Below are 27,710 nucleotides of genomic sequence, written 5' to 3'. Positions count from 1 at the left end.
TTAAAAACTATATTTTGATGATATTTCATGATTAGTAAACATCAATATTATTTTCACATTTTTCATATTTTATTGAGTGATGAATGTATAAGATTCAGGACTATATCTGTAGATTAGGGGTGGATATCCAGGAAAGAAAGCAGCCATGACTCCAGCATCACAAGATTATAATCTAAGGAACAAGACAAATACTATAGTCAAATGATAATATTGTTATTGAGACAGGGTCTCACTATGCAGCTCCAGCTGGCCTGGAAGTCACTATGAAGATAAAGCTGGCCTCAAACTCATAGATAGGTATCCTTGTAGCTGAAAATTTTCCTGTGTCCCGGCTTGCCAGCAGTTGGGACAAATCTCTCCCATTCACGTCCTTCAAGTAAACGCACAGAAGATTATATTAATTGTAACTGCATGGCCATGGCTCAAGCCTTTTGCTAGCTAGCTCTTATATCTTAAATTAGCCCATAACTATTAATCTATGTATCGCCACATGTTCCATGGCTTTATCTGCATCCCATTACATGTTGCTCCTTGAGCAGCTTGCTGGTATCTCTCCTAGCCTTTTTCCTATCTCTCTTTTTTAATTTCTCACCTGCCTCTAAGCTGCCTTGCCATAGGTCAAACAGCTTTATTTATCAACCAATCAGAACAACACATATTTGCAGTGAACAGAAAGACATTTCCCCCATCACACCCAACTGTTCCTGTCAAACAAGAGCTGGGATTAAAGGCATGCACCACTCTGCCCAGCTGGTCAAGCAATATTTACAAATCACAAATATAGTATAGAGCTTGATGGTGGGGAACAAGCTATGTGCCATATTTGGGATAGTCAATAAACACTATAGCCTCTAAGCACAGGAATTGACATGTCTGCACTACATGTTCTCACTGACAAAATAACTGAGCAAATTAATTTTAGGGTAGAAATATTCCTTGTAGCTCACAGTTTCAGAGGGCTCAGTCCATGGTTGATCAATTCATCTCAGTGGGGCTGTGATAAGGCAGAGTATCACAGTGATGTGAGCTTTTGGTAGTGGAACTTGTTCACCTCATGGCAGCCAGGAATAAGAGGGCTGTGGTGAAGCAGAAGCAGAAGGAGAAGGAGAAACAGCTACTACCAGGCACAAGATACTCCATTTAAGGCACGTGTCCAGTGATTAATTTCCTCCAACCAATCCCATCTTCTAATATCCACCTCCTTCCAATAATATGCCATTCAATTAAGAATCTATCTATTACACTCATTATATTAGTGCCCTCATGATCCACTTATTTCCCCCCAAGTCCTATTTCTGAGCATAGCTCTGAAGACTAAGCCTTCAACAATTGACCCCTGGTGGTGGTGGGGGGGGTAGGGTGGTGGTGGTGGTGGTGATGTGTGCATTGGGGGTGGGGGGATTCTGAGACTAAATCTAAACAAGATCAGAACTGAACATTTGTGTCAAGTTTTTAATAGCATGTTTTACCAATCATGGTGGATTTGTTCTAACTAGTCACACTCAGCGATGGTTAGTTTAAATGTATGGTACTTCAAGGATTCTACCTTAGATGATGAAAAAGTGCTCAACCCTTAATTCATCTCAGTCTCCGATTTCTAAAACCTTCTACAAATTGAGTTTGAGGCCAAGTACACTCAAATATTTTATTAATATATTCTACCATAGATCAATACCCTGATTGAAGATCTGGAAGAAATTTTTAAAAGGATTCACCCAGAGACGCACACAAATAAATGGTTAAATATACCTTTAGGTATTTAAAGATTTTTTTTTTTTTTTAAAGGATGATAAACTTTGGAGGTTTGCTTTATCTTTCAAATCTCACCTCAGCCATTGTGAAATGGAGATGTAAAGAACTGACCGGGTGGGTGATCTGGTTGTGAGGAATCAGGTAATGTATGCAAAGTACTTACTGCCTTTTCCTGGCACACAGGGTGCAGAATAACTACTTCCTGCTGGTATTGCCATTGTTTTTCTATAAGAACCCAATAAACAATCTCTTAAATGTTTGCTGAGCAACTGGTTCACACTCAGCACTATGTAAAAAAGCTAAGAAAGTTTCATTCTGAAAAGTTTATAGTCTAGTATGATGAATGAACTTTTACTGCCAGAAATTATTGCCAAATTTGTTGAAGACAATTAGGCCAAATTAATTCAGAGGACAACTAGAGCTGTGGCTTTGTCATACATGTGACGCCAATACATTCACAAGTAGAATTTTTTAGATCAGCATCAGGGCTAGGGGGGTCAGTGGACAGAAAATGGAAGAGGAAACATCAAGGTTAAACAGATTTTTTTTCTGAGCTATTTAAAACCCAAACAAAACCAAAAAGGACCTTGCAATAGGCAGGCCAGAGTGATAAGATATGAAGGGTGGGCCTTCAGGAGCTTGTTCTGATATTAAGGATGATTAGATACCAGGAGTGGAAGATTTTCACTCAATTGGCTGTCAGAGTTTTTGACTAAATGTGCCATGGCAGAACTCAAGGTCTGAGACTCAAGGGATGCCTGGATCAAGTCAGGTCAGAGACAGTCTTTGTCAGTACAGAGAGAAAGAAGAGGGTGTCTAGATGAAGAGTCTAAGTGTATAATAATTAAGATGAAGTAGAAATGGTGGAAAACATGGTAAGATGAACTTGCCCCCTCCTGCAGCATGCCTTAGTTTGGAAATGCCCTTTAAGGGTTAAGAAACCAGCACCTAATGCCTTTGTAAACCAACTGTTGGGAGAAAGGGGCCTAAAGGTTCTAAAGAATGGAAATTGCTTACAAGCAGCTGAAAACCTAAGCTTAGCAGAAAGAGGGGAAGAAGGGGGACCTTATGGGGCAGGAGAAGATAAAGAGAAAAAGAGGGTTGACCACTGAGGACCTGGAGAAATCTCAGAGACATTAGCAGATACAGAAAGGGACGTAAATTTTAGTGACCTGCACATGGCCTTCAGTGTCATTCTGTCAGATGCCAGCAAGCAGAACTGACTGATTCTACCATCTCCACTCTTCTCGGTGAGATAGACAAGGCTGTGGACCTTGGCCAGTGACTGCTGTCACCATTTAAAAAAATAATAAAGGTGAAAACCCAAATGCATTAAATTATGAAGCTCAAAATAGATCTCTCTGAAATCAACTCCTGCCGAAGCAAGCTAACTGTGTGGGCTTTCTTCTCCAGAGAGCGCCAGGTTTTTATTGTGAAGTGTGAAGAGAACAGAGTCACCTGATTGTGATGTCAGTGTTGGCAAGCCTCTGAGCCAGCCTCTATCAACAGCTACAAGTATGAGTCCAGCCCCAAATTAGATGAGGCCAAACCTTGCCTGGTTATTCGGTTTTTACCATGATTTGTTCTCTGAAAGACACATAAGCGTACCCTAAAAGCTAATAAAAGTATTATCTAGATTTCTATCACCTACTAGAAATACAGCTGTCAGTATCATGTTGGCGATTAACCTACGATGTTTTCAATTCTGAATAACCAACTGTTTCACAGTTGTAGAGAAAAACAAACAGAATTCATCAAAGCCTTCTGGTTCAAAATCCATCTAAAAACATCCTGCTCTGAAAAGGTAGTTTTGTATCATTACAACATGGAGAAAGTGTGTGGCTCTCAGTCAGTCAAGGCTATGATGAACACTTGCAGCTTTCAGAGACAAAGTTGATTTGTCATCAGTGTGTGCACTAACGACCAGTTAACTGGAGGAAGATCAGAATGACTGGCACCAGCAGTGACTTCAAAGGCAGAGCAGAGTACAGGCAATTATATTTTCATGTGTTGATGGAAACACCACCTACCCAGTGATCTTGTGTCTGCTTGCACATTACAGGATTTGAACAGTATTTATTGTAGAATTATCAACTGTTTTGTTTAACTTTGCCTTTGAAGGAGGACTGTGTTTAAATGATCTTCGTGAGTCTACCAGTTTGTGTGCTTGTTTGCATGTTTCCTTAATAAGGAACACAAACTGAATGACTTACACAATGGAAATTATCTCATCTATATGGAAGGCAGAAGGTTAGGGGCAAGGCTATGGCAGGGTGGTTTACTTCTGTAGTTATGAGGGCAGATCTGTTCCATGCCTCTCTGCTTTCTAATGGTTTGTCGAACATGCTTGGCATTCTTTAACTTGGAACTACATCATCCCGTTCTCTGCCTTCTTCTCCACAAGGTGTTCTTCCCATGTTTGTCCGTGTCAAAATTCCCTTTGTTTATAAGGACGTCACTCACAATGGCCTAGGAGTCCATCCTACTCCACCATGACCTCATCTTAACTAATTAACGTAATAGCCTGTTTCCAAAAATGATCCTGAGATACTAAAAGTTGGGATTTCAAAATATGCATTTGAAGGTAGTGGGTGCAGTTTAACCAATGCACTTTGTAACCAGTGGTCCTTTGGTGAAAATAGGTCATATGAAACTAGTATCCTGACTAAAAAGACAATGAAGCTTAGCTCCACAAGTTGACCTTAAACTGGCTTTTAGCTCTCACTCTGTTTGGTCTGATGGACTACATGCTTCCCAGAGATTCTAGTTTTGTTCTAAATCAAAAGTCTTTTCTTCAAAGCATTTTCTCTACAGAAAAAAAAAAAATCCTCAAACCTTTTCCAGTGGGTTCTTTTCAGTCTCCCTTTCCAGCTGGTGACTGAGCTGACTTCTCTTTTAGTTTTTGTGTCTTTTACCTCATGACCTCTTTAGGTACTAGCAACTCAGAACTGTTTGCTTGAGAATCTATAAGAAAAGCAGTCTTGGTTTGGGGATTTAGCTCAGCGGTAGAGTGCTTGCCTAGCAAGCACAAGGCCCTGGGTTCAGTCCTCACTTCCGGCAAAAAAAAAAAAAAAAAGAAAAGAAAAGAAAAACAGTCTTGAATACTAGTCCTCAAGGTAAACCTTGTAAGCCCTATGGACAGAAACATGTGTTGGCACTTTCTCAGCCACCCAAGGACTTCTATTGTATTGGTAGAGCCAACCAAAGATACTCTTCTAGAATAAAGAGGTTCGATTTGCCTTAACTTAGAAAATTTGTTGTCCTGAAAGCCATGTAAGATCACACACACACACACACACACACACACACACACACACACTATATATATATATATATATATATATATATATATATATATATATATATATATATATATATATATATATATATATATATATTTGAGAGAGAAAGCAAAATAGTTGGGAACGTTCAATGTGGACCATACACTCAAATGTGGTCCCCTTTCCTTGAAGACTATATAGTCCTCCAGATGCATTCTAGACCCCTCTAACTACAAGGTTCTTGATAATGACTCTTCCAGTTTGTTACAGAGGCAAGGAACTTTTGTGTTATTTGTGCTTGGCAGTGCCTTTTATGTATCAAATAGTTTCTGTCTCTCTATATCAAATCCAATAATTATAGATGTCAAAATAGACTAACAACCAAAACTAATGAGGAATGTATCAGTTGTCCAGTGGGTGGTTGAATAAAACTTAAGCCAAATTAAATAATGGAGAGGCGTTTGTGTCAGAAAGCCACGAGGATTTAATCCAAAGCAGCTATTATTTCCACAAGCTTCTGTTCCACTGCTAAGGGCCAGAGCTTCTGTGGCAAATGCAGACTTCTTCAACATATTATTCCCTGTTAAATACCGTATGTCTATAAGATGGAACTGTAGTATAATACCTAGCAGATAATGTCTTAAAACAGAACTTCCTTGAATTTTGTGCCAGTTTACTCTGCTCACCTATATTTATTGAAATCTTAGTTTCAACATGCTCAAATGATATCAAATACATAAATTGTGCCCATATGTAGCAGCATTATTCCATGTGTGGTGATGATGTCAGAGCACCAGATCACCAGAACAAGCCCCAACAGAAAAGGACACCATTTCATTAGAGTACCCAAGCTACCTCCTTAGACATATCAACTTTAACTGTGGGAATTTACAAGTTCATTCCACACCTTCCCCATCATCATTGAGAAATAGTCCAGTTAAAATCTAATGAGGTAAGCTATTTTTGAGATGTAGGGATATGGTCAAAATATATTTTACTCTCCAGAGACTCTAAAGGTCAAATGAAGATATAACTGGAAATCAAAGAAAACACCGTTGGAGAATATGAACAGTAAACATGGATAGCCATTGTATGGAGGCTGTCCCTGTTATGGGACAGCTATGAAGCCGTCCTTGAATGGTTCAGGTGTTGATAGGTCTAATCCTTGAGGCATAATTGAGACATGGTCTAATAAATGGGTTAACCTATTGATAGGTTCTTAATTTGATGGTATCATGGGTAAGTGGTAGAAAATTTCAGAGGTAGAGCCATGTTAGAAGTTGGCAGCTAGGGGCACACTATTGGGGGCTATGTCTTTTAGCCTCTGTCTACTTCTCAGCATCATGTATCACATGATGAGAGTCTCCTAAACCACACGCTTCTACTGTTTGGACATCCTACCAGACCCCAGGTCCTAAGCAATGGAACCAGAAGACCATGACCTCAAACTTCAGTGATCAACTTCTGTAATAGAGAACGCCACATCTCCTGAGGACAAGAATTAAGAGAATAATTCCTTTGTTAAAATATATGTCTAGGTCTGTCCTTAGTCAAACTATGCAAGAGATGCATTGAGGACTAACTAGCCATTGTTCAAACTGACTTACTAACTCACCTGGAAATGCCCAACTAAAGCATGAAATATAGACCACCACTTCATTTCAATGAGAAACAAAGAGATAGGGACATAGGGAGAGAAGAGCAAATAATTGTGACATACTGTGAGAATGTTAGAAACCTGAGGGAATCTGCCATGCTGATTCATTTTCTCTGTGTCTCTTTCTCTCAGTCTCTGTCTTTCTCTCTTTTTTTCTGTGTTTCTATCATTCTCTGTGTATGTATATCTCTCTCTCTCTGTGTGTGTGTGTGTGTGTGTGCGCGCCTCTCTCTCTCTCTCAACACTCTATTCTACCTCAGAGCTCAAATTCTGTGTATGAATTCCAGGTTATACAATTAACTCAAATTTCTTGTTCTGGTCTCTGTATAAAGCCATTATTACCACACACCAGACCATTTCTAAACTCCCTGTTGTAAATATCCACTCTGATAATTCTCTTATCTTAGGCAAGGTATCCTAGCACTTTTACTCCAACTGCTTCTAAGTTCCCTGAGCATTCCAGTGTATCAACACTGCCCATCAGCATAGCTCTCCAGGAACTACCTTTCTACCCAGCTGCATGGATTCCATAAACCCCGGTGCAGCCATGTCTTCAATTTCCCCTTGTTTGTCCTGCTCCTTTACCTGACATTTTATATACTAGCCTGACTCTCTATGCCCCCTTCAAGGCATAAATAGGACCTAAAAGTATGCAGACTTTCTGATGGAACTCACTTAAGTATGAGGCTATGTATTACAAGTAGAGTTCACATTACTTGGTGATTCTAACACATTTCCTGACAAACAGTCTTTGTAAAATTATTTTTATGCATATGCATTTATGTTTGTGCATCACTGTGGTGATATTTTATTTGTGCTGAAATGTGGTGATATTTTACTTATGAGTTAATAAATAAACCTTGTGTGGAGATCAGGGCAAAAAAGGCCAGCCATTTTAAGTAAACAAAGAAGTCAGGCAGCACACACCCTTAATCCCTTAGCAGGCAGGATCTCTGTGTGTTCAAGGCCACACTAGGGAACAGAGCCAAGCGTGGTGACACACACCTTTAATCCCAGTACCAACCATAGAGATCTGGAGGTCTGTACAGACAGACAGAAAGTGACAGAGCTATGTAGGAAGAGGAAGTGAGGTAGCTGGGCTAAGAGAGCCAATGAGAGGGCAGAACAGCAAGGCAATAATGCCATGGGTAGACAGGAAGTAACTTGCATGTGAAAGCTGCAGAGTTAGTGAGTTAAGGTTGGCTGGGGTCTTTCCCTATTTCCCTGATCCAAAGCTTTCACCCCTGTATTTGGCTCCATGTTTTTTTATTTAATAAGACCATTTAGAAATTTGTCTATACATCACACATGTGTGTGGTGCTCTGGAAGCCAGAAGAGGGCATAAAGTCTCTTGGGGTTGGAGTGAAAGGTTGTGAGTCACTGTGTATGTGCTGGGAATTGAATCTGGGTCCTCTGGAAGAACAGCTAGTGCTCTTAACCATGGATCCATCTCTTCAACCCCTTAATAAACATTCTTGTTCATCTTCCTCCTGACATGTCACACTTGACCCCTTTTTATCTTTAATCCTTCAACTTATGCTTTCTGACTATCTGCAACCAATCAATTCATTTTGTTTTACATTTTCCTTTGTAAGAAAATAGAAATACTATGGAAAGTTTTATTTCATTTTCTTTACTAAATAAACTCTTTACCCAAATTTTTCTTTCCTACCATTTCATTCATCTAACTATCTCACTGAGTTCATAGTCTGGTTCATAGTCTGCTTGTTCTACTACTCAATCAATTTCCCATGCAGTTATTCACAAGTCTCCCCAGATGATCAGTTTCTTCTTTTTCACTGGATTTATCAACTGAAAGAATGACAGGCTCTTATACCGTGAGGGTGTGCACTGAAATAGCTGTAATTTCGCACACTAACAATGGCCATGCTTGACTTCCTGTTACTCTGTTTATATTTTCTCTTCCAACTTTATTACCTCCCTTCTCTACACATAAACTCCAGTGAGGCCTTCATCTCCATCATTCATTCTAATGAAGCCATTCTTCAACAACAGACACCACCACACTCTCCCCCATCCAACCCAAATATATATTCAAAACCCTGACCTCACTTGACCTTTTGGTGACTTTTGACCTGGATGACCACGTTTCCTTTTGAATTGTCTAATATTTTTCTAGGCCATCACAGACTCTGAGTTTTATTGCATCTCACCATCGGGTTTCACATTCTCTGCCTCTAGCCAGAAAGTGGGAAGGCTTCGGCACTGGTCCTTGGCCTTTCACTTATTCTCTCCTTTGGTGGAGAGATCTCAAAGGATACAATGGTGTAGATGCTGTATAAGGACAAGGATTTCTGAACACACATCTCCAGGCCCTACTTCTTAGCTCATCTCCAGAGTGGTGTCATCAATGAACAACGTACCTCTTGAATGACTAGAAGAGACTCTTAGTAGTGCCTACTCAGAAATATTGATTTTTGCCTCCACAGAATTCTTGACCTTTGAAATGCCTCCCTATCAGCATGCTCCCCTCTCATCCTCACTTTGTTCCTCATCACATCCAGTCTAGTCTACAGGTTCTTTCATCACAGTACATTAGAATCGCATTACATCTTTCCACATTTATAGCCATGACTTACCACCTCTACCCTAGCCTCTCCTTCTTCACTGAGCTTTGCCTTTACAGCTTCAGTAGCCTCTCTGATTACACTTCTTTCATATCTATGCTTTACATATCTATATGTTTACTCTCAAATAATGAACTCCAAAAGCAAATGTATCATTCTCCTGCTTAAAACCTTATCATAGTTTTTCAGCATAGAATCAATAAACCCCAAATTCCTGACCATGATGTGTGTTTGTTTTGGACAGGGTTTCCTGTACCCTAGGTTAGCCTTAAACTATATAGCCAAGAAAAACCTTGAACTTTCGATCCTTTTGCTTCTACCATCTGAATGAGGAGATTACAGTTGCATACTACCACACCCAATTTACCTTGTACTTGGGATAGAACTGGGCTTCAGGAATGCTAGGCAAATGAGCTACCCCCACCCCTTGACACCCCTTTCTGGTCCTTATACTCGGATCCAGGGTATTCCTTTAGTATCATCTTCACTCTCCTCCAAGCTGAGGACACTATTTTTGTTCCTGCTCTGGGGGTCATTATCCTACTGTTCCCTCTGTGAAAACACCCACCACTCACCGTGGCTTTGCTTGAATGTATCCTTTTCATCACTCAGGGTTCTCTTCCCTGTTGCTCTTCAAAGGGGTTTTCTGCATAACTCTCTCTAAAGTGTGGTAGCTCTTTGCTCTCCAACTTAGCAGTTTTCAACCAGGAGAGGGTTTTTTTCCTCCCAAGGGATCTTTTCACAAGGTTAGAGTCATTTGGGGTTATCATTGCCAGCAAGTGTGTTTAGAACTAGGGAATGGAGGCCAAAGACACTGCTAAACATTTATGACATGCAGAGCAGCCCCTCTTAGGGGAGATTTATCTGGACATCACAATTGTCAATTGGACTGATGCAGAGAGGCATGCATGGCTGCTTTATTACCATCTCTTCACTGACCAGCATAGCAAGCGCTAACATTTATTTCAGATTTACATGCATTATACACTTTAAAAAATTTTAAATATGCTACTCTCATTAACCTTCACATATCTACAACAGAAAGAGGAAGGTCTTATTTTCTGTATTACACTGATAATACTGGGGCATGAAAAGGTGAAGTGTCTTTCTCTAGGTCATGTTGGAGGGCTGTGATTTGAATCCAGACTGTCTGGCTCGGCTCCTTTCACCCTTATATTATAGGGCCGTGAAATTATATTTTTCCTATGTATTATTTGTCTTCCCTCTCTACTGTATAATCTCCATGAGGAGAGTGGATTTGTTGGTGTTGTTTACCCCTCTTTTATCCTCTCTGTCTAGACGTGTAAACTATCAAAAAAAAAATCTTGAATAATGAACCATTTTGCGTGTCTTCCCCATCTCACTTTACAGGATTTTCTTATATACACCCATTTCTTAATTAATGACATCCTTTCTACTGCTGAGGCATTCTGTTCCCTGTCTCTCTGATTTGGCCCACCCTCTCTTAGGTCTGGTGTGTCCATCTTAATGTTTTCATGAATACTTGAACAACTGAACCACCTTGCCACCCTGGCCTCAAATCCTATATAATACATTTTAGGTCCATAGATCTGCACTGTAGTTCTCAAAAAGAACTACTTTAGGAGCCCAAATCCAGTTATATATTTTAAACAGAGAAAAATAAGACCCAGATAAACTAGCAGTACAACAATAAAAATTCAATTTTATCTTGAGAATTTTCATAAGATGTTAATTATAATGCTGGTGGAAAAAGGGAATTTGTGGAACTTCTTTGAAAAGAAAGCCCTCCATCCCTTACTCAGGTAAGCTTTTTGTCTCTTCCTTAATTAGCGTAGAATTTCCACTTAGGCCAACACTCCATGTCATATCTTCTTTATTTCTTTAAAATTTATTTTATGTGCATTTGATGGGTGCCTTACTGGCATGTATGTATGTGCATTTTGTGCATGCAGTCCACACAAAGGCAAGAAGAAGGCATCAGATACCTTGAAACTGCAGTCACAGACAGTTGTGAGCTGCCGTATGTGTGCTAGGGATCCAAACTAGATCCTCTGGAAGAGCTATGTCTTGGTCACTGCTCCGTTGCTGTGAAGAGACGCATGACCAAGTCAACCTTTATGAAAGAAAGCACTTAACTGGGGGCTTATGTACAGTTTCAGAGGCTTAGTCCATGATCATCATGGCACAGAGCATGGCAGCAGGCAGGCGTGGTGCTGGAGCAGTATCCGGGATCTACAGCCCGATCCACAAGCACAGGGAGAGAGAAAGAGACAGAGACAAACCGAGAGACAGAAACACAGAGAGACAAAGACAGAGAGACAGAGACAAAAGGAAAGACAGAGATAGAACCTAGACCTGGCATGGCCTTTTTGGAACTTCAAAGCCCACCTCCAGTGACATACTTCCTTCAACAAGGCCACACCTACTCCAAAAAGGCAACATCTCTATGAGCCTATGGTGCCATTTTTTAAAATTTTTTTTTAAGACAGGGTTTCTCTGTGTAGTTTTGGTGCCTGTCCTGGATCTCACTCTGTAGACCAGGAGGGCCTGGAACTCACAGAGATCCACCTGGCTCTGCCTTCCGAGTGCTGGGATTAAAGGAACGGTGCCATTCTTATTCAATCCAACACAAGCCACCAGGACTCTCAACCTCTGAGCCATCTCTCTAGTCCCTACTTCATATTTTCTTCATTCCTAGCCCTCAGGCCAATGCGTCCTGGTGCTCTTATCTCTTAAATACAACAGTTTCTCTTTCCTGTTGCTGTTTGTGGAGTTAAGAACTCCTTGATGACTTGACTTGTGTGTTGTGTTGCTTTTGAGTTGGGCTGTCGTTCTGTATTCCAGGCTTGCCTCTAATTCCAGCACTAGAATGACAGAGTACTAGGATAACAGGCATTAGCCATCGCTCCTGACCTTTCCTTTGTTCCCACAACATTACATTGGTGGTTCTTGCCCTCAGTTTGTTTGTGATACAGACAGGGGAAAAAATATTGTTTACTTTGATCTTGAGTCTTCCATTGTGATACAAACTGTTTTCCTGGTTTATTGCTGGAGAGAATTACTGGAAAATGTCACAGTTCTTCAAACTGCCCACTGTGTTTCTGGGAATGTAATAATAATAATAATAATAATAATAATAATAATAATAATAATAATAAAGGCTGGGACTGTGGTTGTAATGTGAAATGTCCCTTCCAGGCTCCCATTTTGAATATGTGTTTCCTTGGCAGGTGTCATTATGATGGGAAGCTTGGAGACCTTTAGGAGCTGTGGCCTGTCTGGTGGAAATGGGTTAGTAGGATGGAGCTTGATGGTTTTCATCCAGGCCCCAGTTCTAGCCTTGCTGTCTCCCTTCCAGGCCATCTCTATGTGAACAGCATCTGCTACACGTCCCTGCCACCGTGCTGATGCCACCCTGATGGGCTCCAATCCCCTGAGACTTGGAACCCAAATAAATCTCCTCTCCCCATATTGTTGAATCTAAGTGATTTGGTCACAGTCACGCAACAGAAACTAATACAGGTGACTGCTGTGGGACGTTCTATATGTCAAATGTGTTGATCTGATTGGTTGAAATAAATAAAGTGCTGATTGACCAGTAGCCAGGTAGGAAGGATAGGGTAGGCAGGACAAGGAGGAGGAGAATTGTGGGAAGTGAAGGCTGGGAGGGAGATACCGCTAGCCGCCACCATGACAAGAAAGAGATAAGGTACTGGTAAGCCACGAGCCACATGGCAAAGTATAGATTAATAGAAATGGGTTAAATATAAGGGTAAGAGCTAGACAATGGTAGGCCAAGCAGTTTAAAATAATATAAATGTCTATGTGTTTATTTTACAAGTGGGTTGTTGGACTAACAGGGCTTGGTGGCACCTGGAGAGAAGCTCTCCAACTACAGGTAACTTATACCCCAGATGATGATCAGAATGTTGTATATTTAACAATCAGGACAAGAGAAGGGATACTGGGCAATTAATCTGTGTGGCATCATTTGTATTTTCTAGAATGTAGGGGATTTAATTCAACACTTGGTAAGAGTAATCACCATTGTGTTTCAGCAGTTATCTGTGTGGAACAGATGCATGTCGATTAGGTCTAGCCTGCATCATGAGAACCTGGTTCCATTGGGCCTGGTTCCTGGCAGAACACTTCCTTCTCCCTCTCTTGCACTATGCACTCCTGTTTGTAGTTCTTGTCCTCTGCATCTTGGAACCCAGGTGTCTGGATAGAAACTACCTCTTCACTGCTTTTTTTGAAAGACTATCCACTTGCTTTCTGACAGTTTTTAGAGCCTGACTAATGATTCAGAGGTCCAAGGAAGAACCTTGGGGTGTGTGACAGGTATCAGATGTCTCCCAGGCATCAGCATTTCATCTCTCTTGCTCCCCTTGCCTCTCAAGTTCAGAGCAGCACTTGTGGTGTTTCTAAGAGAACTATTTCACTCATAGAACACCACTTCAACACATCTAGAGCAGATGTAGCTAGAGAGGCTCTCTGGATTCTTTAAGCTCACAATCCTCATAGTGATTTATAACATGATATTCCATAAAATGATAAGTTCCTTCCCTTTGGAGTAACTGATGATTGAAAAGAAAAGATGTGCTTTTTATAATGGAAGGGTTTTTGTAGTTCTCCTTAACCAAAAGCCACACATGGCACCAGTGAAGTCTGGCATTGTGGAATGGGTCCTTCAGATGTGAGGCCACAAACAGCCCCACTTGGGATGCATTCTTCTAAATATGTAAACAATGTCTGCCCAAGCTACAAGAAATAACATCCATTTAGTAGGTTAAAAAGGGAATGAATGAATAATGATGTAAACATTCTGATAATGAAACAATTGTGTAAATCCTGGTTGCAAGAAGTGCTAGGGAACAAAGTGAGTGGCCTGATGGAGGCATAGAGGAGCTTATGTTCCAACTAGATGCATCAGCATTCAGAAGAGCTTGGAACAGGAAATGTTTGGCAGCTCAAGCAGTTCAAAATGTGTGGAATATAGAACAAGGGTGTAGAGACCTAATAGCCAGCTTCTGTATTAAGAGATAATCCAGAAAGACAAATTAATCCATGAGGAGAACTGGAGTCTGTTCTGAGCACATAAGGTGATCTAAGCAAAATTTAGGAACGTTGTTAACATGAGTAAATGTGTCTTTGAAGTTGGTATTATATAGATCCTGGTGGAGGTGGACCTAGAGATCTGTTATTGCCATAACCACGACAGAACAAAGAACAATCCATTGCCCCCATGATTTTCCTGCTGTTGTGGTAAATGCCATGACCAAAAGAGAAAAGGGTTCATTTGGCTGACAGGTTACAGTCCATCATAGAAGAGAGCTGAGGCACAAACCTGGAGGCAGGGATTGAGGCAGTGATCATGGAGAGAGAACACAGGTGGAGATGGTGAGGAATACTCCTTACTGACTTGCTTCCTGCTTCTAGCCTACCTGCCCAATAGTGTTACCTCCAATAGTGGGATAGGATCACCTCCATCAATTAGTAATAATAATAATAATAATAATAATAATAATAATAATAATAATGCTCACAGATGTGCCTACAGGCCAATCTAACAGGTGCAATCCCTCAATTGATATTACTTTTCCTAAGTGTGTCAAATCTACAACCAAAAATAGACATCACATAGTGGAAACATTGGGGAAAAATGGGTTGAAAAGAGCAATAAACCTACATATATATTTTTTAAATGTTGTTATCTGAAGACATACAAGGCATACAACTTGAAATCTAAGTTAGATATGGATATGGACTACAGAAGAATTGTTATATGGCATTCCTGGAGCAGTTATGTTTCAAAACATTTTAATTTGGTAGATTGTTTTCTGATTAAAATATCAGCAAAGGGAATATAATAAAAATCAAAATAAAAAAAGACATAGAGCAGCGTTGCATCTCCCTAGCCACTGGATGTCTTCTTAAATAACACACTCATTCTTTCAAAACATGTATCAATGGAATAAATTCATTAGGCATGTGTTAACCAAATTTTGTAGATAGGACATATGTTACAGCATAGGCTTCTCAAATTTAGACTATCAAGAAAAGTTGCAGTTAGCATATTATCTCTGGAAATGGATGACACATTTACTTTAATTGCATAAAATAGAAAATTATAGCCTGCTAGATTTGCCCTCAAGTCTGAAAATAATCTTTTATCAATAACTGTATGTTTGTCCAATGCACAGTGGTCAGCCTTGTGATCATAAACACACAAGCAACAAAAACAGACTCAGCAGGATATATACTGTATATATGTATCTGTATAAACTGTGTGTGTACATATACACATATATGTAGTGTATATAACAAATATAGTTAAAGGAAAAAGGTTCTCAACTTGAAAGTGGGATAATCGGAGGGATGTGAAGGAAGGTCAGTGGGAGGGGCTGGAGGGAGGAAAGGGTGGGGCAGAAGTAATACAATTCCATGTCAATTAAAAATATTCTAAAAAATAACTGGTTTTGAATGGAAAAGTCAGACTTTTCTCCCTGGACATTGGAAAGACTGATAGCTTGTAACTTGGCATTCTGATGTTTAAATGCCACAGACTCAGGATAAGTATTGGAACAAAGGTTAAAGAGAGACCTTTGTCCCTTAGGGTCATGGTTTTAGCATTTATAGCTTTTCCTTTTTCAAGTCTGTTTCTGTCCTCTCCCCTCTCACCTCCTCCTGAACAATGCCACCTGAGCATATGGTTAGATTTCAGTAAGAACAGTCACTCCTGCTGTGGTCATGGGATACTTCAGAACCCTGACCACAGGTAAGGGAATCTCCCAGTTCTCAATTCACTTAACCTGGAATGGAAAGTTTTCGTTTCTTCTAGCTTCTGAATTTTCTTTGCTCTTGAATTTCTTAATTTGCCTCTAATTTCAAACTCTGGAGGTGACAACAGATGGTTCTCTACCAAAGTCACATATTCAACTTTTTCTTGCCCAAGCTAGAAAGACAAACCACAGCAGAGAGATAAAAGGTATAGACATTTTTAGCCAAGTTTTTCAGGTTCCAACCATGTGATCTGAAACAAGTCCAAGTGTGCTGCTTCAGATGGCTCATCTGCAGAATGGGATTCACAAAACCCTTTTCTTCTGAGTTTTTAAAAGTTTACTTAAGCCTATTTATGTAATACGCTCAGAACATGGCCCAGCACAGAGCAAGTTCTATCTAAAGACATGATTGTTAATTTGAGTGTGACTGGCTCTTTTCTCTTCTTTATATCACCACCACCACCACCATCATCATCACCATCATCATCATCATCACCACCACCACCACCATCATCATCACCACCACCATCATAATCATCATCATCACCACCACCACCACCACCACCACCACCACCACCACCACCATCATCATCATCACCACCATCTCCATCACCACCATCATAATCATCATCATCACATCATAGTTTTCATTATTTAAAACATTTTTCAAATAAGAATGTATTTTGAACATATTCCTCCCCTCGTCCAAGACCTCCAGATCCTCTCCCCCACCAATCCCCCCAACTTTAAGTTCTCTCTCAAAAAAGAAATAAAAAAGCTAATACAACAATAAAAACCCCCAAACCAAGAAAATAAAATAAAACCACCCCCCCCAAAAAAAGTCATCTAATTATAACTAAATAAAAGTACCTAAAAGAACCTGTGGAGTCTAATTATATGGTTGATATAACTAGAGTCAATCTATTAGAGAAAACTGATTTTCCCTCTGCCAGTGGGTATAAGTGATGGCTCAGTTGTTAACCTTTACCCCAGTGGCTAGGTTTTCACTCACTCATTCATTTATATATATATATATATATATATATATATATATATATATATATGTATATATATATACATATATATATATATATTCATTTATATAATATAACAAATTAAATATAATGAGATAAAACAAAAACTATCACATCGAAGTAGAGCAAGACAAGAATCAGAGACCCACTTGTTTTCACATTCAGGAATCCCACAAAAACACAAAACTGGAAGCCATGTCATATACGCAGAGGACCCGATGCAAAACCATGCAGACCTTGTGCATGATGCCTCAGGCTGTTCTTTTCTGCCTCAGCTGATTCCTGGGGAATTAAACCTTATGCTCAATGCATTCTAGACTCTTCCTACATATATTGCTTAATGTAGCTTTTCTGTTATTTTATGTTTCTCATCAGACTGACTATATTTGTTTGAATTTGTCTAGTCTCCATTAGAGCATTATGGTTTTTAAGGTTTCCCTCTGTCCCTGTTTTTCTTTGCTTATAAAGTATTTATTCTATAGTTCATGGACTTTGTCCTCTCCTTAAATTGTTTCTGTATTAGGAAACTGTGTCACATTGTTAATATGCATTAGTCTGTCATCTCTGTCTTTTCCATTAATTCACTCCTTCATTCATCATTCCATCTCTGATAACCACATTTCTCTATCCTCCAATAGTTCCAGATGTAGGAGGGAAGAGGAGTGGTATGCTGTGATGCACACATAATGATTTTTCAATATTTAATTAGGTAACATGTACCAAGCCTACCTGACACATGGCATTATCACACATGACACAGGCTGTTTTTATTTACAAAGAACACCACTGCCTGGTATGGGTGTGCACACCTATAGTCCTAATATGAGAAACTGAGGCAGGGGATTGCTTTGAGTTCGTAGCCCGCCTGGAGTTCATAGTAAATTCAAGGCTAGCCAGGGCTGTACAAAAAGACCCCATTTCAAAAGAAATAATATATAGTCATCTGACAAGAGATGTGGGGGTCTAAACAAAGACAATGGGAACTTCAAAGAAAATGCTGGATTTGAGACTCATTTGGGAATTGAATTGACAATGTCATCATTATCAAAATGCTCACTGGCGTTTTTTCTCATGAAATCTGAGTTGTCTATGTTTTGATATGCCCTGTGATGCCTAGAGAAGGGAGAGAAAGGAAGGATCCAGACACTTTCCTACAAAGGGTATTGGTTCTGCCCAGAGTACCTTGAGAATGAGTTTGTACAGTCTGCTTTGATAGAGACTTGGGAGATATCCTCAGCTCTGCCGAATTAAATGAATTTGGGCCTAGAATAGGTTATGGTTTTGTTAAAGGCGGTGAAAGGAGTGAGTGGCCAGAGTGACTGACAGAAGTCTATTCCTGTACAGGATGAAGATGATAAAGCAATTTTTTATAAGTTACTTTGAAGGGACTGTTGAGTCCATTCAAATATTTACCTAGTGCCTGACTGTCAAAGAAGCTCCTCTCAGAAGGGGGGCAGTACTCAGTTTTCAAAACGCATTATTTGGAGCTAGAATAAATAGAAATTTCTATAGGGTACTCTGTGTATGTGTGTGTGTGTGTGTGTGTGTGTGTGTGTGTGTGGTGTGTGTGTGTGTGTGGTGTGTGTGTGTGTGGTGTGTATGTGTGTGTGTATGTGTATGTGTGTGTATGTGTGTGTGTGTATATGTGTGTGTATGTGTGTGTGTATGTATGTGTATGTGTGTGTGTGTGTGTGTGTGTGTGTGTGTGTGTGTACATGGAGGTCAGAGCACAGCTTTACATGTCTTTCACCAGGAGCTGCCCACCTTGTTTTCTGAGACAATGTCTGTCGTTGGCCTGGGGGTTCAAATTCAGCTAGACTGGCTGGACAGTGAGCTCCAGGGTTCCACCTGTTCCTACTTCTCAGTGCTAACTTTACAACAAGCATATTCCACTCTGACAAGGTCGTGTGTGTGTGTGTGTGTGTGTGTGTGTGTGTGTGTGTGTGTGTGTGTTGTGCTGATGGAACTCAGGTGTTCACACCTCAGTTTATAAACAGGTCAGTCTCCTGATCTCAATACTTCTAATTTTTCATATATATCTTTACTTGTTAAGGGTCTTTTTTTTTTATTATTAACATAGCCTACTTTTTTTTTCTCTAAAAATAACTTGAACAGGCTTTTGAGAGACACCTGAGGTGTTGCGTCATGACCCATGTCAACAGTGGGTGACCATCTCTGTTCTATGGTGCTGGGTAACAGGAATGTGAGTGTCTCTGTGGACTGAATATAAATGGAACAGAGTCCCAGATGCTCCACAAAGCAGCTGAAGGTCCACCCGGTGAACCTATTGAGCTATTTCCTTTGTGTATGCGGGGAGGAAGATACCATTGATAGTGTTTACAGCAGGGAGGGAAGGAAGGACTGACTGACTCACAGGTCATAAACCCAAATTCTACCTTCATATGATCCCTCACTGACATCATCCTTAACAAAACAAGACCAGCTTTGGTAGCACTCCAAGAGAAGAGCTTCATTGTTTTCCATGACCTGCCCAAAAGGGATTTTGTAACTGGTTGTTGCTAGTTTTCACAGGTATGTGTATCATGTCACCTCTTTGGACATATTAGATGAACACACACTTGGCTTGGTCCACAGTCTATACAAAGATTTGAAGGGGAGACACAAGTGGATTCAAGTACTTGTGAGGGATGGAGAAGGGCTACTCATAGAAAGCTTGCAAATACCTTTATATGTTCTCTGGTGTTGAATAGGGTTGATCACCATGATTTCTGCTGGAGGTCCTTCATCTGACTCCAGAGGTCCAATTTACTGCCCAGCTAATGCTGCAGCCTGTTCTCTCCACCACTGTTCAAAGCTAACCTCCACCTTTGAGGGGGTTACAAACACTCTGATATCCCTTGAACCTGGTCTTAGCAATCCTTTCCACCATTACACATTCTGGATTTGGCTCCTACACAAATGAGAGTGAATTATTTCTTAATCGAGGTGTATTTATCAGGTTTACTGGGGATCTTCTCAATTCCCTGGCACTAGTGAGACTACAAGGATGCCTGGATGGCATGGTCCAAGGTTGTTGAGTGTTACTGAACCAAAACAACATTTTCCTGACTTACATATTAAATTTTTTTTCAGACTGAGTTTCTGCATGTAAGCCAAGCTGTCCATGAATGTACAGCTCTCCTGTCTCTGCTTTCTGATTACTGGGAAAATGGACATACACCATCATGCCTGGCTCATACTCACATGCTTTATTGTCAGGTCACTTTATCCTTATGTTACTTTGGTAGGTGGCAGTTCAATGTGAATGCAGCAGTGTGCCTCCTGAAAAAGGAATGATGTTAATGCCTTAAATAAAATATAGTATATCCTAAGTCACAGTGGTGGATTTGAAGGCATATGCTATCTTTTTCTTGGAAGAACTCCAATCTGGTAAGGAAATAAAAAATCATAAAAATAAGGCAGACAGGCTGTCATAACTGTCATAACTAGAAGAGCTAAAGCTAATAGCTTTTCATGGTGTTCCTTCATTCAAAGTCCTTTGCATTGCAGTGGGATTAGAGATTTATTGTCCAATCAGAATGAAGTCTTCTCTAAACCAGATTACTCCCAAAGATGAGGGAATAAGTAGAATTAGTATGAAGTTGGATATGACCAAAGAGGCATACAGGAGTGACCCTGAAAATGGAGAGGTGGAGAGATATCCAAGCTTGAAGGTCATCCTTGCTGTGGGACCTTTTTGCTCTCTGTTGTAATTGGAGTCTAGCTTACACAGCACCAGAGTTAATTTTCATGGATGCTGTTCTTCACGGTGTCCCCTCACATGCCCTTTGACAAAAGTTGGTATAACAACAACAAACTAAAATTTTGCCATGTCACTTAAAGTTAAGTTCTTTTTCCTTGAGTGATTCCCTCTCAAGCAAGTGGTCAGGTCCTGCTACAAACATCATGAAAGTAACTGCTTATGGTAAACATCCTTATAGGTCACCAAGAGGGAAAAACAAAACAAAACACATGTATGTCCCTCTTCCCTCCAACACTGCTGCCTACCTGGGATTTTGGACCCTCCACCCAACAGTATGCTGAGAGTTAAGCAGGTCCCTCTGTAGGCATTAATTGTTATCTCAGCATCATGAAATGTGTTTCCCACTCTTGACTCTTCAGTTAGCTCTTCTTTTCTAGTGCCTAGTGTTCCCACCGTTCCTTCTTAAGACTTTGCCATCCACACAGCATTGCTTCCTAGGCACCTGCTCTCAGGTCTTTACAGAACAGAACCAGGTTAAGAACAACTTACTGTGTTCTTCCCAAGGCGATTTGCATTTAAATAGGCCCCCCAGGGCGACAAACTGAAAATAATGTTCTCAGAAGGTAGAAGTTTGGTGTTATATAAGAGATGCAAGACACTAGAGGAGAGTGGGGACAGATAGAAAGATGCTACCGGCCTTTGTACGGTTTCCACTGGAATAAGTCTTCTTCTAAGAGAGTTCTTTTATAATAATTTAGTTTTTGAAATTGTAATGAAATTAGATCATTTGCTCCCTTCTCTTTCCTCCCTCCCTCTAACCCCTCCTACGTTCCTCTTCGGCCTCTCACACTCATGGCCTCTTTTGTTATACATCTACACAGATGCGTAGACTCCCAAGTATGTAAATACATACTCAGTCCATATAATGTTGCCTGTATGTATATGATCTCACAGCCGACTGCTGGGTATCGGATAACCAAGTAGGGTACTCTTTCCAGGGGAAGATCATCTCTCCAACTCTAACAAGGAAGGAGCAGTTTGAGGGTTCTCGAAGAAAGAACTTTGTCAGTGTCAGTGAATGACAGTTAACCTACTCTCATACCCTCATAATAAGGCCTTGAATGTGTTTACGAGAACAAGGTATTATTATGTGGGTTTCTTATCATTCTAATCAGTCAGTCAAGTAGGCCTGATACCCCCAGTTTGCACTGGAAATGGGATTTTCTGGTGTCAAGACCAGACCTCTAGCTCCACACCTCTAGGGCCTCTTGGGAAACACCATGCCCTTGGCTTTTATACTGTTTCCTGCTACCCTGAATGCTTCATCAACACTGACTTTATTTCTCCAGGATTACCTCCTGCTTTTCTTTTCCATTTTCCCATCAGCAGAAACAGACTTACACCATCTTAAATACAACTTTACTTATAGTCAAGTACAACACGCTGTCCTTATGTGATCTCACGCGCTACCAGATACCAGGTCCATTGTCATTTATCAAAGTTTTTAATGGACTCCATGTGGTCATCCAGTTAATTGTTTACTTTCTCAAAACCAATGTCCTTTGAAAATAGTGAGAAATAATATTTTTCCCACATAGGAAAAAATACTCTTAATTTATTTTATAGCTGATTTTTGAATGTTATAAATTGAGTCTAAATTTTACATTCTTATCATTAATATATTGTATGGTTTATGATTATTAAGCAATGATTTAAAGAAAATATTGGCTTTAAATACTGGTTTGACTTGACTGTCATACTCAATAAGTAGAGTCATTCATATTTGAATAGAGAAACTCAAAATGCCAAAGCCTGTCATAGTAACATAATTGATAATATTACAGAGGTAAATAAACTTAGTTCCACAGACAATAATTAAATGAATAAAAAGTAACAAAATACCACTGGATTTGGAAATTTAGAAACTCTATCAATGCTTTAACATCTAAAGGCAAAACCTTTAAAAAATTAACTGCACAAATAATCTGCATTGCTTCCACATAAAGGTCAGTCCTGGCAATTTGCTATAAAGATTACATTGTCCATGTGTCATGTTTTTTGGGGGCAACTACCAAAAGCAGCATAGCATTCCTGGCGTTGGTTTCCAGTCTCTGCAAAGACAGATTCTATCTACTTCTTTCTCTCAGGCCACCATTCAAAACCCACCAATGCATGACTTCAAATGTCCCACAGAGGATGACACACAGCTTAGCCAGTGAAACCTTCCATATGATCAATAATTTAATATCTTAGGCATAAGTTAAGTACCATGTAATATATAGGACAAATAATTGTGTGAGTTTAAATACAGGGGACACCATGGAAGTCCCTGTGCTATCTGTTTTTGCTAACATAACTGGTGGGACATGAGACAAAAGACACTCTTAGAAATAAATGCTCCGTGAAGCAATCCCATGCCTCACCTAATGCATATGTTTCTCAGAGCTCTTTTGTTACTCTGGAGCATATTGAATTATCCTTCCCATTACCTTGGCAACTAAAATAAGGACCCCTCGTATGCTGATGACTTTTAGATGATGCACTAGCTGCCAGAAGCAGGTAATAATTAAAGTATTTTAATTATTAAGCAGGATTGAGTAGTTTTTTTTTTTTTTTTTTTTTTTTAAACAAACCTTGTATCTTAATCACAGAGGAATCCAATTACCAGCGGAATTCTTTCTCTCTGTTTGATCAGCAGTTTGGAGCTTTTTGTCTCTAAGGCTGGTAGATAATTACAGAAACCACAACAACCTTGAAGACACGTAGCCCCCATCCTTCCCCTCGTGCGTTCTTAGTTATGAATGTAGCAGAATGTGATGACTGAAAGCAGCATTATTAAGCAGCTTACCTTGAGAACAATGGCAACATTAACAAAGGGGCTGTCCTAATAAAGGGTCTGTGCACAGCACAGCCCGCTGAAGCAATGGCAAGTGTCCCTTTATTCTGCCTAGCCCCGGCTCAGCTAGAGGCTGACCATTTTAAAGCAGGCATTAGCCAGAGAAGGAACAAAGCATTGCTAGAAAGCAGAAAGCCTCCCCAGCACCAGCCTGTCCACTTCTTAAAAATCCTAGGGGCTCAATGGAAAAGAATCGGTACCTTCAAGTGAGAACATTCCAGCACAGGAGCGTTGTCTTGGGAGCTGCTGTGCTGAATGAGTTGCTTGGGCATCTACCTCTCTCTTCTTAGACACGGGGCTGCTCGGTGCCTACAGCCAACATGAGAAGCCTTTGCAACATATGTGCGATGTTCATCCGCAACTGAAGGAGACTAAGCAGCTGGGCTTGGTGCTGCTCGCCTGCAGGCGGTGGATCTCTAGACCCTCTTCATCTGATTGGCTGCTTCCTAGTCTCTCTGCACTCCTCTGCCTTAACCTTTGGCTATGCTCAATCTATTTTCCCTAGGGATAGAGTCAGAGAATTGCCCATTAGGGGATCCGTGCCAGGTTAAATCGAGCTGCTTTAAAGAAGCAGTGACACACTTCTCCATGGTTGTGTCTATGCTTAAGTTTTCCAGCTTTCTAGGTAATCCACCTACCTAGGAGAGGTGGATATAATTGAACGGGAGCGGTTTTGTGTTTCTTCCCTGGAAATGCCACGAGTCTTACACCTGCATCACACACCCTGAAGTGATCAGGCGGCTCTTCGCAGCGCAGCTTGTCTGGATAATCAACCTTAAATCCAAACAGATGGGGATGACAGCAAATATTAAGAAGGATATTAAAAGAATGCCAAGAGATGCAGGTGGATAACTCCACAGAAGCCATCCCAAGAAAGTGTTATGAGTCACTTACACAAAAGGTCTTTACAATATTTATGATTTATTTTATACAGTATTGATACAAAAAACATAGGAATGAATAGCAAGAACTAAAGCCTTTATTAAAGGGTCTAGAAAAAACATAACAGAAAAAAATCTTTACTTTCTGAAAGTACTAAAAGTGAGAAAAGAACCAAAAAGTATATCTTTATCAGCTACACATGTAAGGTTTGGACTGATCAAGAACTTCAAATTATTTATTTATATATATGTGTGTATGCATATGCATGTATGCACACACACATCAGATGAAAGGCTTTAGAATGGAGATAGTGAATTGATCACACACATTTAAAATTTTCTCCTTCTCGAAACCCCACCAAAATGATCACAAAGTTTTTTCTTTGAAAATCTTTATGCAGAAGGACAAAATAATAGAGAGAATAATAACCAAATTTAGAAAAGGTAGGAAACAGATGGGCAGGATTTCGAGAGCACTGAATCTTCAGCCAGCAACCAAGAAGCAATGAAGTTTACAGCTACCAGCCCTGCCCCTCCACAACCCATAAGCCTTTGATTGATGGCACACTTGACCTGTGAAAGAAGGGTTGAAGATGGGGCTAGTGGGCAGAGCTCAGGTGTATTAACACAAATATCCCAGCCTTCTAGAAGCAGGCTGGAGGATCACATTTGAGGCCAGCATTTGGCTGCATAATAAGTTCCAGGTTAGCTTGGGCTACATAGTGAGACCTGTCTCCCAAACAACAACAACAACAACAAAAAAAACGAAAGACACACACTCATGCACACATCTTAAGGACAGCAGGTGGTTTGACTGCCCTTTAAAGTAGAATGCTGAAGCTTTATCCTCTGCAGAGATCTTAAATAGAAGGCCTCTGAACACACATGGGTGAGACTAAAGGTACCAAACTGAATAAACATTGTAGATAATGGGAAATGGATGTGCATACAACTTCTAGGACTTCCTTTCCCCGTTCAGCACCGAAGAGACAGGTAGCAGGATGTTCACTCTACAAAAAGATGATTTGAAGAATTTTTTTTTCTGTGGAGCATGACTGTTTCAAGAGACAGGACTTTTTTTTTGTTTTTGTTTTTTGTACTGTAGACTAACTCTTAGAACATGATATACTTGCTAAATTGCACAGACTGGGCTTGAACTTGTAACTTTCCTTTCTCAGCTTTCAGAGTAGCTGGGATTATAGGTCTGCAACACTAGGTCTATCTCCAAAAGATAATACTTGCAGGCTTTATGTCTAGAACATCCACTACTTAATTCCACCTTAATAAGCTCTGTGCATGAATTTTCAGTGTCTCACTTATATATATATATGGTGATCAAACATCTAATATAAAAGCAGAGAAAGGAAGAAATCACAAATAAACAGCCAAATAAAAGTAAGAAATAATAGCAATTTGTATATATATATATATATATATATATATATATATATATATATTTCATATACTTTCCCTGATGTTCTTTGAGAAATGGTATGTAGAGGCAGTTCTCCCTTTACATGGAGTCTTAGCCTGTTTTCTATTCCTAATAACACAGTAATAAGTTACTTCAAAAAGACAGAGATAGATTTATTATTCAAATTTCTGATACAAAACTTCCTGACCTTCTTGATTCTATCATTCTATAGACAAAGATGTGATGTTTAAAAAATATTTCATATGGATGAAATGGCTGTTATGAAAAATATAAAGATGTCTCAGAGGATGCAATTCTGGTAAAATGATGCACAGTAAAGGACCCTTGGAAACATTCCATAGAATTAAAAGCACAAAAGATGAATGATTAGAAACTGACCCAAACTTAGTACTGTAATTTGCCAAAATATAGAAAAGAAACACATTCTAAGTTACATCAAGAAAGAGCAGCAAGTCTGCGCCAAGAAAGAAATCATAATATTTTTCAATGTTTTAAAGTACAGCATACCAACTAAATATTAGTTTAAGAATTCTATTTCCCTGTACATTTGTAATTGATACCATAAGAATTTTTAGTAATACGAAAAAAATGTTTCCTGTTACAACTATTTTTCATGGTTTCAGCTTGCATGATCATTTATATAAGCCTCCTTCACCACACCAGTTGAAGACTGATTATATTGTATGCATGAAGTAAGAACAAATGCTAGGTCTAATGGTGCTGGTCTGTAATCCACACCACCCAGGAGGCTGAAGTTGAAAAGACTGCCTTCGTTCAAGGCAGTCTGGGCTACACAGTGAGATACCATCAAAACAACAACAACAGTAACAACAACCAACCAACAACAATCAACAGTCAGAAGAAATACAAGAAACATGGTAACAGTGGGAGTTAAATATCAAGTTGGAGAAATGATCTTAAAAGCTGAATAAAATGTCAAAAAAGGAAAATTATAATATAAAATATAAAATTGGAAATATAGTCTTAGGATCCAGTGTAACAGGATATCAAGAGAGACTGCAAAAACAAACAAATGGACAATCAAGAGGAAGAAAATCATTGCAAAATAACTCAAAGTAAGTTGGAGTTTCTAGAATGGAAGTGTGATATGAATGCATGTGATTGGTGGTGTGAAGGCTCATAATTTGGGACTTTCAGAAAATCTGGGGGCATAAATTTTATCATGTTTAAAATGAATACTATATATTCTATATGACTGATCAAAAATTAAAACAGAACAATCTTCTTCATAGCAAGACTAAAAGCTGAAGGCAAAGCGAAAATGTCTTTAAAGTCCCAAGAGAAATTACTGGCTAATTAAAATTCTATACCCATCTAAAATATCTCAGCTCAAATAGAGTAATTTGGGGGGTTATTAAATACCCTTAAATTTTTATTTTGATGATCTTTCTTGTGAGTTTCTTAGAAGGTGTGCCCTGTCCACAACTGTAGCTAGCATGAACATTATAAATACTTTGGCTGTGTCTTTTGTCAATAATAAAATAACTAATTTGCTGTAATAAAAAGCTGATAGGCTGGTAGCTGGTTATGAAGTTAGGTGGGAAAGCCAAACAGAATGATATGAAGAAGGAGGGTGGAGTCAGGAGATTCCAGATAGCCACTGAGGAAGCAAGATGTGTAGAAAAATGAGGTAACAAGCTATGAACAATGTGGCAAAGCATAGATAAGAAATGTGGGTTAATTTACTGTAAGAGCTAG

General features: G+C 39.6%; 1 protein-coding gene across 1 annotated transcript in view; it reads right to left on the bottom strand.

Moving 5' to 3' along the window:
• Positions 1-24,121, bottom strand: part of Sorbs2 (sorbin and SH3 domain containing 2) — a 315,195-nt gene extending 291,074 nt beyond the window's left edge. The window contains exon 1 of the mRNA XM_036166700.1: positions 23,876-24,121. The gene's annotated coding sequence lies outside the window, so the exon portion shown is untranslated. The remainder of the gene's footprint in view (positions 1-23,875) is intronic.
• Between the last annotated feature and the right edge of the window lie 3,589 nt (positions 24,122-27,710).

Source organism: Onychomys torridus, chromosome 17 (genome assembly GCF_903995425.1).
Source record: "Onychomys torridus chromosome 17, mOncTor1.1, whole genome shotgun sequence".
Lineage (NCBI taxonomy): Eukaryota > Metazoa > Chordata > Mammalia > Rodentia > Cricetidae > Onychomys > Onychomys torridus.
Note: the sequence above shows the minus strand (reverse complement) of the source record. Positions and strands in the feature narration are given on the sequence as shown.